This window comes from Accipiter gentilis, chromosome Z (genome assembly GCF_929443795.1).
Source record: "Accipiter gentilis chromosome Z, bAccGen1.1, whole genome shotgun sequence".
Lineage (NCBI taxonomy): Eukaryota > Metazoa > Chordata > Aves > Accipitriformes > Accipitridae > Astur > Astur gentilis.
This window is the reverse complement of record NC_064919.1, coordinates 9863325-9880446: the sequence shown is the minus strand read 5'-3', so window position 1 is coordinate 9880446 and position 17122 is coordinate 9863325.

The window sequence follows — 17122 nt, the reverse complement described above, 5'->3', positions numbered from 1 at the left end:
CAGGTTCTGAAAGACCTTGAGGAGCCTTGCCGATATGGGATTAGTTCTGGGTGGTTAAGTTAGGCAGATACGAAGTAAATGAGTGATAAGACGCAAAAGATCAGTTCTCAGTAAAACCCCAAACCAGCCAAAGGGAGGTGGAGAAGTCGAGAAACAAAGCAAGGTCAACACTGTGGAAGAGATCCAGTAAGTCAAATTTCAGTGGAAGGAATATGTATCGAGTTTAGATGTTTTGTCCATACTATGATGGAGTCTTGTTCAGTCGCAAGAGGTTCATTAGACAGAGCTTTCCTGCGGGTGTTGTGTTGGGACCTATGACCTAGCTGTAGCCATCTGCTGGTGAATACCATGGGGTGCTTCTTTTCCCATCCTACTTTGGGCCAAGTCCACAGGGAAAGGAACCTGCAGTTACACAAGGCTGACTTAAGTCACAAAGATTCGTATCTAAAGTGCTGGAAAGTTCTAGTTTGGGGAAAAAAGAAGATTTTAAAAGTCATCTAGGATTTTCATTACTGTGGATCATTTGGTTTGGGATGAGCTTCCCTCTGGAAAAATGGAGTAATTTAGTGGATGATGAGGAAGTCCAGTGAGTTTCAGCTCTTGATAACTGGCTGAGTTATCAAAGTCTGTGGTCACAGCAAAACTTAGAAATCCCAGCCAAGATCAAGATATCACCTAATGAGAAGCTGTACAAAGATGGATTAATTGAATCTTTAGGGACATAAAATCAAGCTGCTCCACTTGACTGAGTCACTTTCTTAGATTTAGGCCTAATTAAAAGAACCTGAGCCTAATCCAGACAGCAGCTTAACCAAGTGTCAGATATATCTGTACTCCATAAACAGGAGTCTTATACAGAAAATACAGGCTTTTTTAGGGGTTTGGCTTTGTTCCCTGCTCTGTAGGCTTTTTGAATTTTTTATTTTTTTTTATTTTTTTTATTTTTCCAGAAACTTAATCATATCTTGGGTTTGGTTATCATCTGTTAGTGTATGCTAAACAGGGAAATGTATGAAATGCTGAACCTGACTGAATATTGTTGAATATTACTGAATACTGTGGAATATTACTGAATGTAATGTGCCTTTCCTCTCCATTTCACTGCTGTATTCAGTTGGGGTGGTCTTTTAGTCCAGCAATATGAAATGACAGCAGCATGTGTTAGGAAGCCCATTATCAACTTGCCTAATGTTTCCATGCTGCAATCACTCATCTGTCACCTTAGCAGCCAAATGTTAATGTGACATCTGTTATACCTAATTCCAATCACTATCCAGAACCTCTCTGCACACAAACAATGTATCCTGCTTACAATATCAATTTCCCAGAGAATGTGCCATTTCCGTAGACGTAATAAAGTTATTTATTAGAAGGAAAAACATTAAAGGGGTAAGGGTGACACCCTTACAGGCTTCCAGCCAGCATTTGGAACACCTGAGGCCATTCTCCCCTGTGTTTATCTAAATAATTCCCCCAAATATTCAATGAGGTTCCTGACTGCAGCTCTAAGAATGAGCACAGATGAGTTTCTAAATCAGCATTAAACAGATGGAATTACAGTTATGTCTTACTAATGCGTTAGATTGCCATCTCTCATTATAGCAACATAATTACCCGTGGTCACTAGGGAACCAGCTATTCCACCCTGCCTGATTTTCCTCATTACATCTCATCATTAATATGATAGGTGTTGGTAGAATATTTCATCACCGGCCTTTCAAGATGAGGTTCTGCCTAAGCTCTATTAGTGTCACCTAAATTCATGCACCATCTTTTTTTTCATAAATATGCAAAGCCTATTGGCCCAGTTAAGCTGCATGCCAAAACTGGTAGAGTCTATAAGCTTACCCACACTTACCTTTTTCTACTCGTATATCAAAAAAGAGAGATACATTTTTGTAAACTTCAGATTTTGTCATCTTTTTTATTGCTTCTTTATCCCATTCAAAATGAGTGAGGGGATGGCATCAAGCGTGTCTTCTGGTAAAACATGGTAAAAACTGGTAAAACGTGGTAAAAACTGGTAAAACATGCAGCACAGTTAGTTACAGAAACCAGCACAGGACAGACCTTTCACCACAGTGTTTATGGTTTTCCCCATGAGTCCATGAAAAATTCACAGCTGGTAAAGACCTGGATTCCACAGTGAGGGAAGAACATGTGCTGGAGAGGCAGAAACACACCGTATTTGAGATACCCCAACTGCTGTGCAGGCTGTGGTAGATATAACTGAAAGTGGGTATTTCGATTTGGGGGCAGGATGAAAGTCAGCAATCGTCAGTTAGAGGAAATATGTTCAGGAAACATTTTCAGTGGCAGCATCTTCAAAACCAGGAGCAAGTCGAATTAGCGTGGGACAATTTGACACACAAAAGACTAGCACACCTAAGGCAGAAAATCTCTTCTGAACATGCAAACTACATTTCCCCCCTCCAAACTGCCTGCCTCTGATAATCATCACCACTGCTTTGCCATAGTGTGGCTAAGAACAAATGTTGATAACCACGGAAACTGAAGAAATCATTCTTCTGTGTTGGTCACCTGCATTTTATTGGCGAAATAAACCCAACTGATTTTCTTTCAGTGTTGTTTAACATTAAATAAATAAACAAACCTCTGCCTCTACTCATCAATATCAAAACTGAAACAAATTTTAAATGATAGCATTGTAAGTTTTTAATTAACTTTGTCATAAGTTTGCATGAAATATATAAAATATTATGAAGATATGCTAAATATATGCATATGTTGTTTCAGATTATTGTAAAAAAATTCTTATGCCATAACTCGAAACTATTGAAGGAAGTATTGTGACTTTTTTCCCATTTTAAGAATGTCATTCCAGGTGACATATTTCTGTGGAGTGTTTTCTTTTTAGTTTCAAAACATCTACATTTTTAATAGGAACTGCTCCATCAAAACCAAACTACAGATTCTATTGAATATATCTGTCTCTTCGGAAGAGTGTACAGAAAAGAAATATTATAAAAGGGGTAAACTATTTCAATGCTTCCTTATTTACGTGTCTGGCAGTGTTTTTTCAGCCGGACAGAAGATGCTAAGCAATATATTGCTTACCACACTGTGAATTTTTTTCAACTAATAAGACAGGGGGTGTGAAATTATTGTCTCTTTGAGGCCGTAGGTACATAATCAGTTTAATTCTTCTTCATTAACTTTAGTGAGACAAAGGCTTCCACCATGATTATTTATCTATTTAGATCACTTTTCCTCCAAGCAATAGTCAGTAACCAGAAGTTCATTAAAGGTTCTTTAGTTTAATGAGTGTTTAAGGAGAAAGAAGAGGCTTCATTCATCTATTCCGTGTTTAAACAGTGAGTAATGGAGTGATTTATTAAATAATCCCAGAGGTTAACCAGCTAACACATTTCTAAGTAGTAACCTCTTGTTTGTACTTCTAAAGCACTTTCAGTTTCAGTTTATTTCTTGTACCTACAACAACCTCAAGTCAAATATGGGCTAACCCAAAGCCTCTTGAAATAACTGGAAAGGCATTTATCTAGGCCTGTCTCTTACTGGAGAAATAGCAGCACTGGGGACTGGAGGTTTGTCTGCAGTACACTGCTAGAACCATGTTCAGCACATGCACTTTATCATGGAAAATGATTTAAGGTGACTCTAGTCATGGTTGTGTATATTTTAATGGGTGTTTTAAACGGCTTGCAGAATGATGTTCACATCATTCGTGAAATGGTTGCAATTAGGCAAAGAACTGCACGCCAGGCATGGTTCTCTTGGGTCTGGGGAGAAGTAATGGGAGATAATGAATCGTTAAGCAGCAAGAGCTGAGGTCCCCAGCTCTGCAAGTACTGTAAGCCAGGCAGTTCTGAAGGGTCAATGTTTAGATATGAATTAATCTTAGCAATACTGCCCTGGATGTATTGTTTGCATTCGGCACGCATGATGAACCAACCTCCTTTTACTGTGATTATTTAGATTTTCACTTAAAAAACCAAGGAGCGGGGGGTGGTCTAATCCCTCATGACCGAAAATATATTCTTGGCTTCATGAGAAAGAGACAGTCATCTAGCCTTAACGGTTAGTTGCATTTCTTTAATATAGATTGTTTCAGCTGCAGGCTGTGCATTCATTCAAGGACTTGTCATTTTGAACACACTTTCTAATGCTAATCCTTATTTGCATAGCGAGGTGGCCTTAACTCAGATAGACATGTGAAGTGCAGAATACAAATGCTTCCACAGATTGATTTTCTTTATTAGACTGTTTGCGTTTCAACAGCTCAAAGATAACTGCTGGTGCAGGGGATGCCAACTCAGCAAAATTCTGGCACAGATAAATAGAAAATGGAGGATGGGAGAGGGAGGGGTTTCATGACTACTCTGAGTTATTTATGGGCAGCAGCTCCTTTTCAAAAGTGATTTAGTTATGCTCCTAAATCACTGATTTTCAGGAAGCTGGAGGCTTCTTAGGGAATGGTGTCTTCTTGCATTTTAAATGCTGGTGATGTCTCCTTGTGTGTTCTTGTGCTCTGATACAGAGCAGGAAAACACCTGAGGTTTCTTCCTGAACCCTAAACTCTCTTTGTTTTGTAGAAGTATAAAAGCAATTGTGATTTCAAGCTGGGAGACGGCTAGCCATCACAAAGAAGGTGCCATTTTGGTGGGAAAACACCAGGCACTTCTAGCGGATTGTGAACTGGGCTGCCGAGTCAGCAGCATCACTCCAGCCCCTTTTAACAGGAAAGAAAGAACCTGTCCATCTGGAGACCTCAGCTGAGTGAGCACGTCCCTCACAGGCCAAACAATTAAAGGAAGATGTGGAACAACTTCAGAGAGTCTATGACGATGCTTGGAGGAAAGACCAAAAGAGTAGGGATTGTTCAGCTGACAAAACAATTGCCTGGGGGAGACATGAAAACATTCAAATATTTAAAAGGCTGCTAAAAAGAGGAATGAAATAGATTGTTCCTGGTGCCCCACACGAACGATAGGAAGCAATAAGTTTAAAGTAGCAAGGGAGGCTTCAGGTAGTTAGACTTGGACAGTGGGGTGTTTAAAACGGAGTAAGCTGTGGACAGAGTGGGATCTGCAAGTGCTGAGGGTTCAAAAGGAACGATCAGGCAAACACCTGTGCTTTTCCCTTCATTACGGTACTGAAGAGCCTCTAGTGCTGTGTTTTCTGCTTACCCATAGATGACACAGGCATTACCGTTTCGTGAAATGCAAAGAATTGTTCAACTGGCTAGGAAATAGCTGAATCTGGTGCTACTATTTTTGTGCCCTCATATTCTGCCCTTACTTCTTTCCTGTTGTCACTCTGCCCCAGAGACCACACGAGAAAGGACTTGACCCCAGAAGCAGAGCTGCTGCCTGTCAGCTTCACTCTGCATCCCCACGTTTGTCTGGACGGGTCTGCATGTGCTCGGGCGAGGGCAGCGACGTGGGAGAACTGGACCGTAATTCAGTGTGGAAGGAGACAAGTGGAAATGGCTATCTCAGGGCTCTGGCTGACCAAGCCCAGCAGGGCTTTAGGACAGGCAAACATTGCTGCCTTGCTCACTTGGGAACAGGCAATCAGAAGGGAGGTGTTGCAAGGGTCAAGTACAGAAGAGGGTGGTAATTACAGACAACATTAGGTGCTAAAGCTCTCATTTCTCATTCAGATCAGCTCTGTTCTAATGAGAATAGGAGGAGGTAGAATACAATTGCTGCTATGAAATGGCCTGACTTTATATAGACAGAATGAACAGCAGGATTTTCACATCTGCATTTCAGTTTTATAGCTGAAACATTGACATTCTTGGAAGGCACGGCAATTTCTCATTCCTTTTGTATTGGCTTTGTGTGGCAAGATTTTTGTAGGGGCTGGGGGGTTACAGGGGTGGCTTCTGTAAGAAGCTGCTGGAAGCTTCCCCTGTGTCCGACAGAGCCAAAGCCAGCCGGCTCTAAGACGGACCCACCACCGGCCAAGGCCGAGCCAATCGGTGATAGTGGTAATGCCTCTGGGATAACATTTTTAAGGAGGGAAAAAATGTTGGGACAGACAGAAACGGCAGCCGGAGAGAGGAGTGAGAGCACGTAAGAGAAACAACCCTGCAGAGCCCAGGTCAGTGCAGAAGGAGGGGGAGGAGGTGCTCCAGGCGCCGGAGCAGAGATTCCCCTGCAGCCCGTGGGGAAGACCCTGGTGAGGCAGGCTGTCCCCCTGCAGCCCAGGCAGGTCCACGGTGGAGCAGATCTCCACCTGCAGCCCAGGGAGGACCCCACGCCGGAGCATGTGGGTTCCTGAAGGAGGCTGTGACAACCATGGGAAGCCCGCGCTGGAGCAGGCTCCTGGCAGGACCTGCAGACCTGTGGAGAGAGGAGCCCACGGAGCAGGTTTTCTGGCAGGACTTGTGACCCCATGGGGGACCCACGCTGGAGCAGTGTGCTCCTGAAGGACTGCACACCGTGGAATGGACCCATGCTGGAGCAGTTCGTGAAGAACTGCAGCCCATGGGAAGGACCCACGTTGGAGGAGTTCGTGGAGGACTGTCTCCCGTGGGTGGGACCCCACGCTGGAGCAGGGGAAGAGTGTGATGAGCCCTTGCCCTGAGGAAGATGAAGCAGCAGAAAATAACGTGTGATGAAATGACCGTAAACCCCATTCCCTGTCCCCCTACACCGGTGGGGGGGCTTGGTAGAGAATCCGGGAGTGAAGTTGTGCCCAGGAAGAAGGGAGGGGTGGAGGGAAGGTGTTTTATTTCTCATTACCCTACTGTGGTTGATTTGTAATAAATTGAGTTAATTTTCCCCAAGCCGAGTCTGTTTTGCCTGTGACGGTAATTGGTGAGTGATCTCTCCTGTCCTTATGTCGACTCACGAGCTCTTTGTTATATTTTCTCTCCCCTGTCCAGCTGAGGAGGGGGAGTGATAGAACGGCTTTGGTGGGCACCTGGCGTCCAGCCAGGGTCAACCCACCGCACCTTTGTCTGTACCAGACTCCACTGCAACTTCTTCCTCCTCCCTGTACAGTTAACAAGAACCAAACTTGAGGAAGGAGAAGGACACAGTGGAAATATTCCTTACTGTTCTCAGGTTTTGGAATGGAAAAGAAGATTTGCAAATACCTACTATTACCTATCTTCTGTCTCTTTCCCCCCATGCTCTTGATGTGAGTAACGTCTTGCAGTTGAAAACATAATCTCAAGTTCTTTTTCTCTGAAAACCAATAAACCCAATGTCTTGTTTGCAAAGAGTCACATAAAGGCACCGGCTTGTGAAGTTACTGCCTGCGTCTGTGTGTGGAGCAGGAAAAGTTCAGTTTGGGACATAGCAGTTCTGTTTTATTTAGAGTGACCTCCCATGTAGTGCACCATGTTGGTGTATATTTCCCAGGCAAGGTGGTGAGAGATGCTGTCTGGGAAGGGACAGGAGGATTAGGCACAAATTTTGGTGTGTATATCTCTGAGACAGTTGTACTCCCACTCTTAAACAGGACCAGAAAGAAAGTGGCTCTTGAATGTAGTCATAAAATTACACCTGCCACGGGAATGAGCGTGTACTTGAGATTATTTGGAAGGTGCTTTTGTCCTAAATGTCCATTCGGGAAGGGAAACAAAGCTGAATTTGTCATAAATCTCCCTATGGATTTAAGTAGAGGGAAATCCAAACTCCGGCTGCCCTTCGGACAACAGAGAGGTAAGGTGAGGAAATCACAAACCGGAGAAGTGTGTTCTGGGGAAGAAGTAGGAAGCTATGTTTGGAGGGAGAGAGCAATTTTCTGGGTAGGCAGGAGCTGAGCACAACCAGTGAAGGGAGACATGTTTCAAGGACAAGAAGGGGAAATTTTGCATTTGGTGGAGGAGCTTGATGAGGAGGTGTTTGCAGCCTGAGTAGTCATAGCAGTTCGACTGCCACGGATGGCCTGTGGGACAAGAGAGCCTGTGGCACTGCAAAGGCTGTCAGTTTGCTTCCTTCAACATATACCACCACACTCTGGGGGTTACGTCGCAGGGCTGGTGACGTTTGGACTGGTGGTTGTTGTTGTTATTTTCCCCTTACAAGAATGTTTATCCTCACGCTGCTGTAGTTCTTTCCCAAGTGCATTTTATAAACAATTTGCAGACAAGGGGCATTTAGCATCGAATTTACATATGTACAGGCCCTTCAGCCCTGCTGTTGTGAAGCTGTGTTGTACTTTATAAACTCCCTGTGTCAGATTAATACTGCTGTTCATGACAAAAGGCGAGCTCCCAGGTCGCAGGAGAGCAGCACTCCTAATGCAGTGCTCAGATTTCTCAGGTTTCTGCCTGTCTCCTTCCTGAAAATAGGTCCTCCAGTTTCAAGGGGCAATGAATCTTCCAGCCAATAAACTGCTAGTTTTGAATACTTGTTACAGAGTAGTCTAGAGATATGTCCCATGAGATCATTCAGGAGCAACAAGCTTGTGCACCTGTGAATGATGACTGCTGGAAACCAAAGTTGCTAGAAAGCTGGACTAAGTACGCACCAAGTTGAATCTGTTGTGGCAGTGACTAAAAGAATTGCTCAGCTGTATACACACCACACCTAAGCAGTTAAGGAATTAACTCTGCAATCTACAGCTTGGCAGATAAGAGTGATAGCAAAAAGTGTACAGTTCATACATGTAGGTAGCACAGTATTTCTTGGCATTGTCGCCTCCAGGAAGCAAAGTGTACGTCTAAGCTGACAGTGTAGAGAGAGCACCCACTTCTCCAGAACAGGTCAACAGAGGAATGGCCATTAGGCTTCTTCTCTGGCAGAACTGGTTTGCATTAGGGGAGAAACATTTTTTATCCTGGATAGGTGTGGCATGAACTGCTCTGACTCAGGGATCAGAGTGGGGAAATCTCCCCAGATTTTCCTTCCTAGAACTCAATTTTTTGCTGGAGTGCTCAGAAATCCCTGAGACCGAAGCAGGTTTGCTTCAGCTGGTGACTGAACTCTGTCGTGAGCCATCATTAACATGACCGTGTCAGAATGCTCCAAAGACACCTCCTGAAGAGCTTGTTCCCTCAAGTGCCACTGAAATTCAGTGAGATCTTGCATTACTTTCCAGAGGAACGGAAGCCGGCCTCAAACATGTCGCAACAGCAGTTCAAAGATAATGTGAAAAATGGAGCAGGAAAATACGAAGCAAGATTTATGGAGGAAGGAAACTAGAGTGAGGAAAAAGGGAAGAACCATTCACAAGGGAAGGTATTAATAAAGTAGTCTAGGATCAGTATCATGTCAGAGGTGAGTTTGTCTAAGAACCTAAGAACTTAGTCTTGAAACTGAGTTGGCTTTGGGGTTCAGAGGGGAGGTGGGTCTACCTACTTTAGAGGTCTTTTCTTCCTCCATTTCACCTGAAAAGCTGGCTAGCAAACCAAGCATATTTTTCATACTTGTTAATTAATTTACCTATTTGGACATGTTCACAGGAAATGAGAAGCAGACACTCTCTAATCCCACTTCTAACCATGGAAAAAACCCAGATGTTCAGTAGTCATCCCATGCCCAAACGTGTAATTTCTGCTCTGACAGGCTTCCAAGAAAACTGGTTTTGTACTCTCTAGATCAACACGTTGCCACAAAAGACTGGAGAAAAGAAACACACTAGACTGGGTTTTCTCTGCCATGGGAATGGGTTTCTCTTCCATGGGGAATGTTTACATATTCAAACATTGTTCCAAAAGCCAATGTTGCAGCTGAGAGTTGAGATATTTTGTGATCCATAACATTTGAACAGTTCCTTGCAAGAGCTGTAATTTTGGTGCTTCATGCTCACATTTTCTTCTAGAAGACAGATTTCTGTCCAATTAAACTTTCACCAGTGCCTGAAGGTCATCCTTTTGTCTTTTATGCAGGCAGCGGCACCCCAGTATTCCTGACCGTTTTGTAGCTTACTCTGTCTTTCCATAATAAGACAGAGCAAACTGATCTCATTGTGGTTTGGAGATGGCTGAGAGGTACACACTTGTACTGAAAAATAATTATATCATTTATATCATTTTCTGGTTTTCTTTTTTTTTTCTTTTTTTTTTTTTTTCCTTCAAAAAGTGAAGAAACAAACAAAACTTTTACTACTACATGTTTTGTATTAGGCGTTAATGCTGAAATAAAAGTTTTCTAGAGAGGAATCATTTTTTTACTTTTTTCCTGAGTGGACCCCATGTCTTTCTTACTCCCTAAGTTCTCAATGGGGCAACTTTCTTTTAAGCTCACACACAATGTATGAAACACCTTGTTCTTACTGAGCTGAGACAATGTCTTGGTTATGTTCACAGACGAAACTACCTCAGCATATCCTCTTTCTTCTTGGGGTTGTTGCTGAATTAACCATCTGAAACACATACTGTCCATGAACAAACCATCTCTAATGTTTCCATCACTCGGAAAGGTTAACTGTAGAGGACTTAGCAGGGACAAGGGAAGTCAAGGAATTCAGCAATTCCTCACCTGAGCTCTGTTTTATCACTGTGCAAGAGCTGTTCCCCGCAGAGCCATACCCAGCAGGATGCAGATGGAGTAAATCTCCTCCTTGATCCATAGATCTCAAGGCTATTCATTCAATTGGTGTTGATATATGTATTTGGCAGAGAAGGACAGAAAGACCCTCCTCAGGTTAAACTGCCCTCCGCAATTTTCAAACGCACTCTACTCCCAAGATGAATGTAGATCTTTGCAGAGCAGCACAGCTGCTAGAGATTTGGAAGAAGGTATCCTCACATCAAGAGGTCTCAAGAAATTTAATTTTCTGCTTGGACCTATCCTGAAGCTGACAGCAGAGAAAATCTTCCAGATAAGCCTTACCTGGGTTGGTTTACAGAACTGAAGAATTGTGAGAGACAGAGGGGGATGGTGTACAGCTGTTCCCATCTGGGAGATGCTTCTGTTGAGTTTCCCTTTTAGTTTCTAGATGGTTTATGGAACCACCAGAGTATCTTTTTCTGAAGGCTAGAAGGAAAGGAAGAGGCAGGCAGGCCTTCCCTTCCAATTACTGCTTCAGGGTGATGTGATGTTTAGAGGAGAGAGGTGGAAGAAAAAGGCAAAGCCTAAACTCTCTTCAGGCAGTGGTAGAAAGGGCTTAATTCTTCTGGTTTGCTAGAGCACCAAATACACCTTTCTGCATACGTGTGAGCTCTTTGAGACAGAAATAACACTTACAAGGAGAGGAATAGGTGATTTCTGCAGTGCTACATCTCATCCAATAGAAACTCATTAAAAAGAAGATGGCTTTGTGCTGGTACTTTCTTTTCTGACAGCAGAACAGGCTTGTGAGTCACAAAAGACCAGTACAAAAAACCCACAGGCAGCTCTGATGAAGTGCAGCCTGTACCCCTCGGGTCATGTTCAGCCTGTTAGGCGTCAAAGGTTTCTGATGAGGTCTTATTAACTTAGGACTGGGAAATTATCGCCAAAAGGAGGGTTATTTTTGAAGCCCTGGGTAGGAGCAAGGGCCTCCAAAAGGGCAGTGGTCTTTAGAGAAAACTGAGCTGGAACTAAATCTACTCAATGCTGCTGGACAACCTTCCCCTGTCCAAGTAGGTGTGGAAGAGAAAGGCAGGGTAAGGAGCAAAATAAATTCTTAATGGTTCTGAAGAGTTTATTGAGCCTGAAAGAGAGTATTTGAAGAAAGTAAGAATTTTGCCTGCTGGAAGATACAGAGATACTGGAAGAACAACATATGCAGAAAATACAGCTCTGGCGCTAAACTCAGATCTTCTTATTTATGTCAGTAAAGCCTGTGGTAGAGTTGGAGTAGCTAAAGATGAAAAAGGCAATTGGAACTAGATCAAGAAGTGTAGCGATAATGAGACAATGCATTAATAGAACACTATGAAATCATGCAAAGCTTAGACAGATTCATCTATTGTGTCTGGATCCCTGTAAAGAGGCACTGTTAATTTTTTTTAACTGCTAATGGGCCAAGTGTGCTAAAAAAGGGACTTTGAGAGTCAAATTTATTGCTTTTGGAGGCAGGTAAAAAATCCATAAAAGAGGAAGAAAAAGAAATTAGGGACGGGACACTGTGCTATTGCTACGCCTAGGCCACCGGCATTGGTCTGAGATTGTTTCTGATGCCTCTACTCTCCAGCATGTATGAGAGAAAAAGTTGGAAGCTCTACAACACTCACATTCAGACTGAGATTGCATTGACCTCTGCAGACAGTAAACTAATATCTTTATCTCTGCTGTTTCCCAGAAACGCAAATATCTCTGCTTGCCCTAATGACATTGCATTAAATACTAGAAATCTGTTTTAAAAACAGGAAGCAAAAAAGAAAAGGGCTTCAGAGACAATTTTTGGTGTGAAGAAAAACAAAGGCTTTGGCTACAACTTTGTGCAGCAAACTCCAGCAGGCACTCAGTACGCTGTGGTCCCCTTCCTCCCCACCCAGCAGTAGATGTGTCTGTTCAGGAGTGGAAAACGGCATATAGTTGCAGCTCAGCCACCTCAGTTCACAATATGGTGCATTTGCTCAAACTGACTTTTGGCAGCATTTAGCTCGAGTATTTCAGCAAGCTGGCATGGCAGTGGTATGGGCATACATTCCTCTCCAGTGCCTCTGCCAATGGAGGAGAAAACCAATGTCCACCATGGCAAAGGACGTGAGAGTAGGAGACCTTGTCTTGTGTCCCGATCCAATGTCGGGGAAGGTTTCAATATGATCCCAAGAGCGAGATTAAGACACAAACGAGGTGAAATGCCCTATACTCAAAAGAGCTTTTATTATCAAAAGTATCAGAAGTAGAAAATAGTAGCAATAGGATAGAAGGGAAGAAGAGGCAGAAATCAAGCAAGCAGTCGGGATAGAGTTGCAAGGATAGTCACCACCATGGATCAAGCGGCGTCCTGTTGGTCCCCAGTCTTCAATTCTTTGGTGGTGGGTGCAGACCACGGCTTGTCTCCATGGTTTTTTTATAGGGCATAGTCCGATGATGCATGCACATATGTGCTTTTCATGCACTGTTCACCCACTGCAGGTTTCGTCTATCACAGGACCTTCGCGTGATCAACACCAGAAAGTAGTATCTTATCTCAAAGACTATAGTTTCCATGAGAATGGTAGTTTCCGCTTTCCTGCAGGCTTCCTCAGCTCCAGCCCCTTTCCTCCCCTGGGTGCCTCAGTGGCCTGGTAGTTGTCCTCATGGACAGGGGAGCGTCCTGCTTAAACAGGCCATCCCAGAGACAAAGGGCTCGAGATAAGCAGTTCACAATTCAGTCTCTCACATCAAACAGTTCTTGAGATGAATGGCTTGACATGACAGTCCAGTCTCTCACACCTAACAATCTTTGAGACAAACAGCTCAGGATAACAATTCGGTCTCTCACGTATTGTTGGAGGTGGGTCCACCAAACCTTATCTGCAAGGAGTCCCGAGGTTTAAAAGGAGATTTGTGTCGGAGAACCTTTTTTGTAGACTAGCGGAAAGCTGTATGCCTGGCTACCATGATTCCATATTTAATAGTGTGATTTCTTTCATCCTCCTAGAGAAGTGTTCTTGTACTTATTGAAGGGTGAAGCAGTAACACGAAATGTAACAGAGGTAGGATAGCTGTTTTCTGTAAGAGCAAAATGTTGACAAGTTGCCTAGTAACAAAACTGCCTAGCAAGATGCCTATTGCTATCCACTCGGCGCACAAATTGGGAAGGACGCTTTGTCAGGAAATACAACAGCCTTGCCATTATCTCAGCTGAAGCAAATGACTGTTTGAAGTCAGGTCATTAAGTTCCAGGTTCTTCATCTGCAGCAACTGAGAATTTGGCTTTCTAACTAGCCTCTGTTATGGCCAGGGGAGGCAATACTCCTAATGCCCGTTCTGCGTCATTGCACTGTAAATGCCTAATTCTGCAAGGGATTTAGAAATGTGAATGTCTTTAAGAAGATGAATGAAGCAGCGTACTCCCTAGGACTACTTCTCGTTCAATTGTGGAATATTGTGGTTAATGGGAACGCTGTGAAAATCGGTCTAATTCTCTTATGAATTCCCTGTTTTCCTGTAAATACAGAGATTTCAGGGAGGGTGATCACCTCTCAGGGCACAATGGGCCTGAGAATAAAGTGACTCTTCCATTATTGCAGCACTTGGTAAGGGAGAACAGGGGATCAGATGCACCGAGAAGGTGAAAAACAACTGAATTCATTTGTCAGAAGCATGACTTAGTGAGCAACAGGAAGTGACAGGAGCGGGATTGGTGACTTTATCACATTGAACTACGGGTATACAAAATTACTCCTAGAAATAACCTGAACGCAAACAGAAAAAGAACCCTATGTAGAACAGAGTTTTTCTTTAATGTGACCACTTGCCATGGGTATTGGATTTAAACCCCACTGTAACCGCAGAGATAAAAAATGAAAATGCCCATCTGCAGTATTCAGAATATTACAGTGTGATTCAATTCAGAATTCACAGGAAGCTCTAGAGAACACCTGTTGTCAGAAGGGCTGTCAGGCAGGACTATCAAGGTTCTGAAGAACAGACAAAATTATTAGATTGTGGCCAGAATTTGTGCAACGTCAAAATAAACTTCAGCTCCTTTGACTGCAGAACAGTTGTTCTAGGTTTAATTTTCCTCCCACAACAAGATTTATTTGAACTACATTGGTGAGCTGTTTGTCAATAGGGGAAAAGATAGTTTCACCAAGAGCTTTTATTTGGAAAAATCATTGGAAGATTTGGGTTTTCCTGTCAATGCACTAAAGGGAGACTCGAAATAAAATTGTGCTAAAGGCATTCCCCACAGCAGGACCAGAGCATCCTTGGTTCCTGTACAAAATTCAAATCAGGAAGCACTGGTCAAAATCAACGCTCAGGCGAACAACACCAGATTAAGCACAGATCCTTGGTCTGAATGTTTCTATGAGTAAAGGTCTGTGAACTAGCCGTTTATTGCCACTGGGTAAAATAAAGCTTGGTTTTGTCAGCTGTAAAAACACAGAACACGGACAATGGAGCGTTAAGATGTGCACATATTTGTCAGTAGTGCCTCAATGACCTGTAAAGATTTTTGCATGCAAGAGCTTTGAAACGATGAGATTTCCTTGGCTGATATCACGTTATTGGCAAAATGTGCAATTAAATGCTAGTTTATAAACAAAGGTGTGCCACTAAATGCTTCATTGATGGTGTTGAGCAATCAGCTTTAGTTAGCAGGAATTTACCTCAAAGAATTCACCTGTGTGCACTTCCCTGTGCCAGCTTGGACCTGCTTATGCTAAAATTTGTAAAGGGGCAACATGGAGCACTCTTCCTCTGAAGAGTCAATGTGTATAGTGGCCAGAGGCAATTTAAGCGTTCCTCAGCAGAAAGAATGAGAGGAACCTCCACTAAATAAAACAGTGTTTGAATTGCTGCAATAGCTGAAGACAGAGGTGCCCAGTTACACATGGTGGCAAGCAGGCACTGGGATATACACATTGCAAGTACTTCTCTATCCCGGCATTAAATTACATTTTTAAATATCCATAAGTCGTAAAAAAAACCAAACCCACACACTTGAGCCCTGATCTGCAGAGACAACTACAAGTAATATTTTGTCTTCTAGAAGAAGTTTGTTTACTGCCTATCTGTAAAGTGGAAGGAAACAGAAATATTACCAGGACCAGAATCTCAGCACATGCTAATCCCTCAGAGGAGTAAATCCAATTTAGACCAGTTGAAATTCTTCTTGATTGCAAGTCAGCAGATTAAAACATCACACCATGGAAGGTTCTTGCGTCAGTGCATGAGGTCTGCAATATGCATGATGTGAGGAAAAGAAGTTGTCTCATGGTGACAATATCAAACCAGTGACACCAGAATGTTCATTGGACTTTTAATGGAGAAATGATAGACAGTCACATTTCCATTTATTATAAATAATAAGTAATTCCATTCCATTACAAATAAGTAAATAAAAGGTTCACACAGACTTCCTATTTCAATATGCCTATGCACTATTTTCTACTGAAATGATTAAGTGAAAGTTATATTGAATACATTGCAAAATAATCTACTTGGGTATATGTACGTAGAGTAGGTAGAGTTTTATTAATAACTGTTTAAGGAATGCAATAATTTTACATGGATTTTAAGAATTAAATGCACATTAAGATACAAACTTAGTGTGATAAAATTATTAGTTTATTATTATAATTATTTATAATTTATCACCCATAGTAATGTTACGGACAACGATTTGTAGTTAATTATAGTGTAGTCCTTTTTAAATATACACAGTTATTGTAAGCAATATATTTTAGTGCTATACCCTTTGCAAAATTGGCAGTTCTCTTCCTAAAATGTGTAGGACGCTCTGTCCTCTCACAGTTCCAAGACTGCAAGACGCCCGAGCCCTGGGTGTCCTTTGCCACACACCCTGGTCAGGGAATCTGTTGAGCTGAGGAGTCTTAAGACAGCTTGAAGAACTTTCTTTTCAAGCCCCGAGGACCTGCCCTGACTCCAGCTGTTGGCAAAGGCATAGTCCTAAACCACAGCCTCCTCTTTCAGAAGAGTAAGTGATGAGCTTCAGTGGCAGAGCTTATTTAACAGGGTGTCAGAGGGACAACCTTTGCCCTGTTGTTTCACTTCAGCGTAACACTGGGCGTGATTCCTGCGGAACTTGTGAAAGTTGCCCTGCTTTTCTTCCAGAACCCGGTCTTCCCAGAGTGAAACCGAGGTGATGAGGATCAGCACCAGAGACATCTCTGCGCTTTCACAGGGGTCGTGGGGATGTAGCAGTTTGGGAAGCGAGGACCCTTCCCTCCAGCCTCTTGGGGAGGAGGGGGAGCAAGGCGGGCAGAAGAAAGGGAAATCGTTGCAGAGCCTGGGCACTGGCCCACAGCACGTGATGATTTTGTGCCTGACAGGTCACGGTGCCAGTCTGAGGGAGACACTGAGGGCTTGCCTGCTCAGCCTGCGACACAAATCCTTCAGGGCTTGAGCTCATCACACAGTGCTGCTTATCACTAACTGCTTGATTTGGCTGATAATTGTGGTGCTCGGCCAGGGAAAGGAACTCTGAAATCTGAATTTAATCAAAATGCCTCAGTCTGTTGCAGGGGTAGTAAGGGGGGGATAAGCGGCTGCCGTGTTCGCCTGACTCTGCAGGAAATCATATTTGACCTTGATTATTGATCATGGCAGCATCTGTGGTTTTCTGAGTATACTGA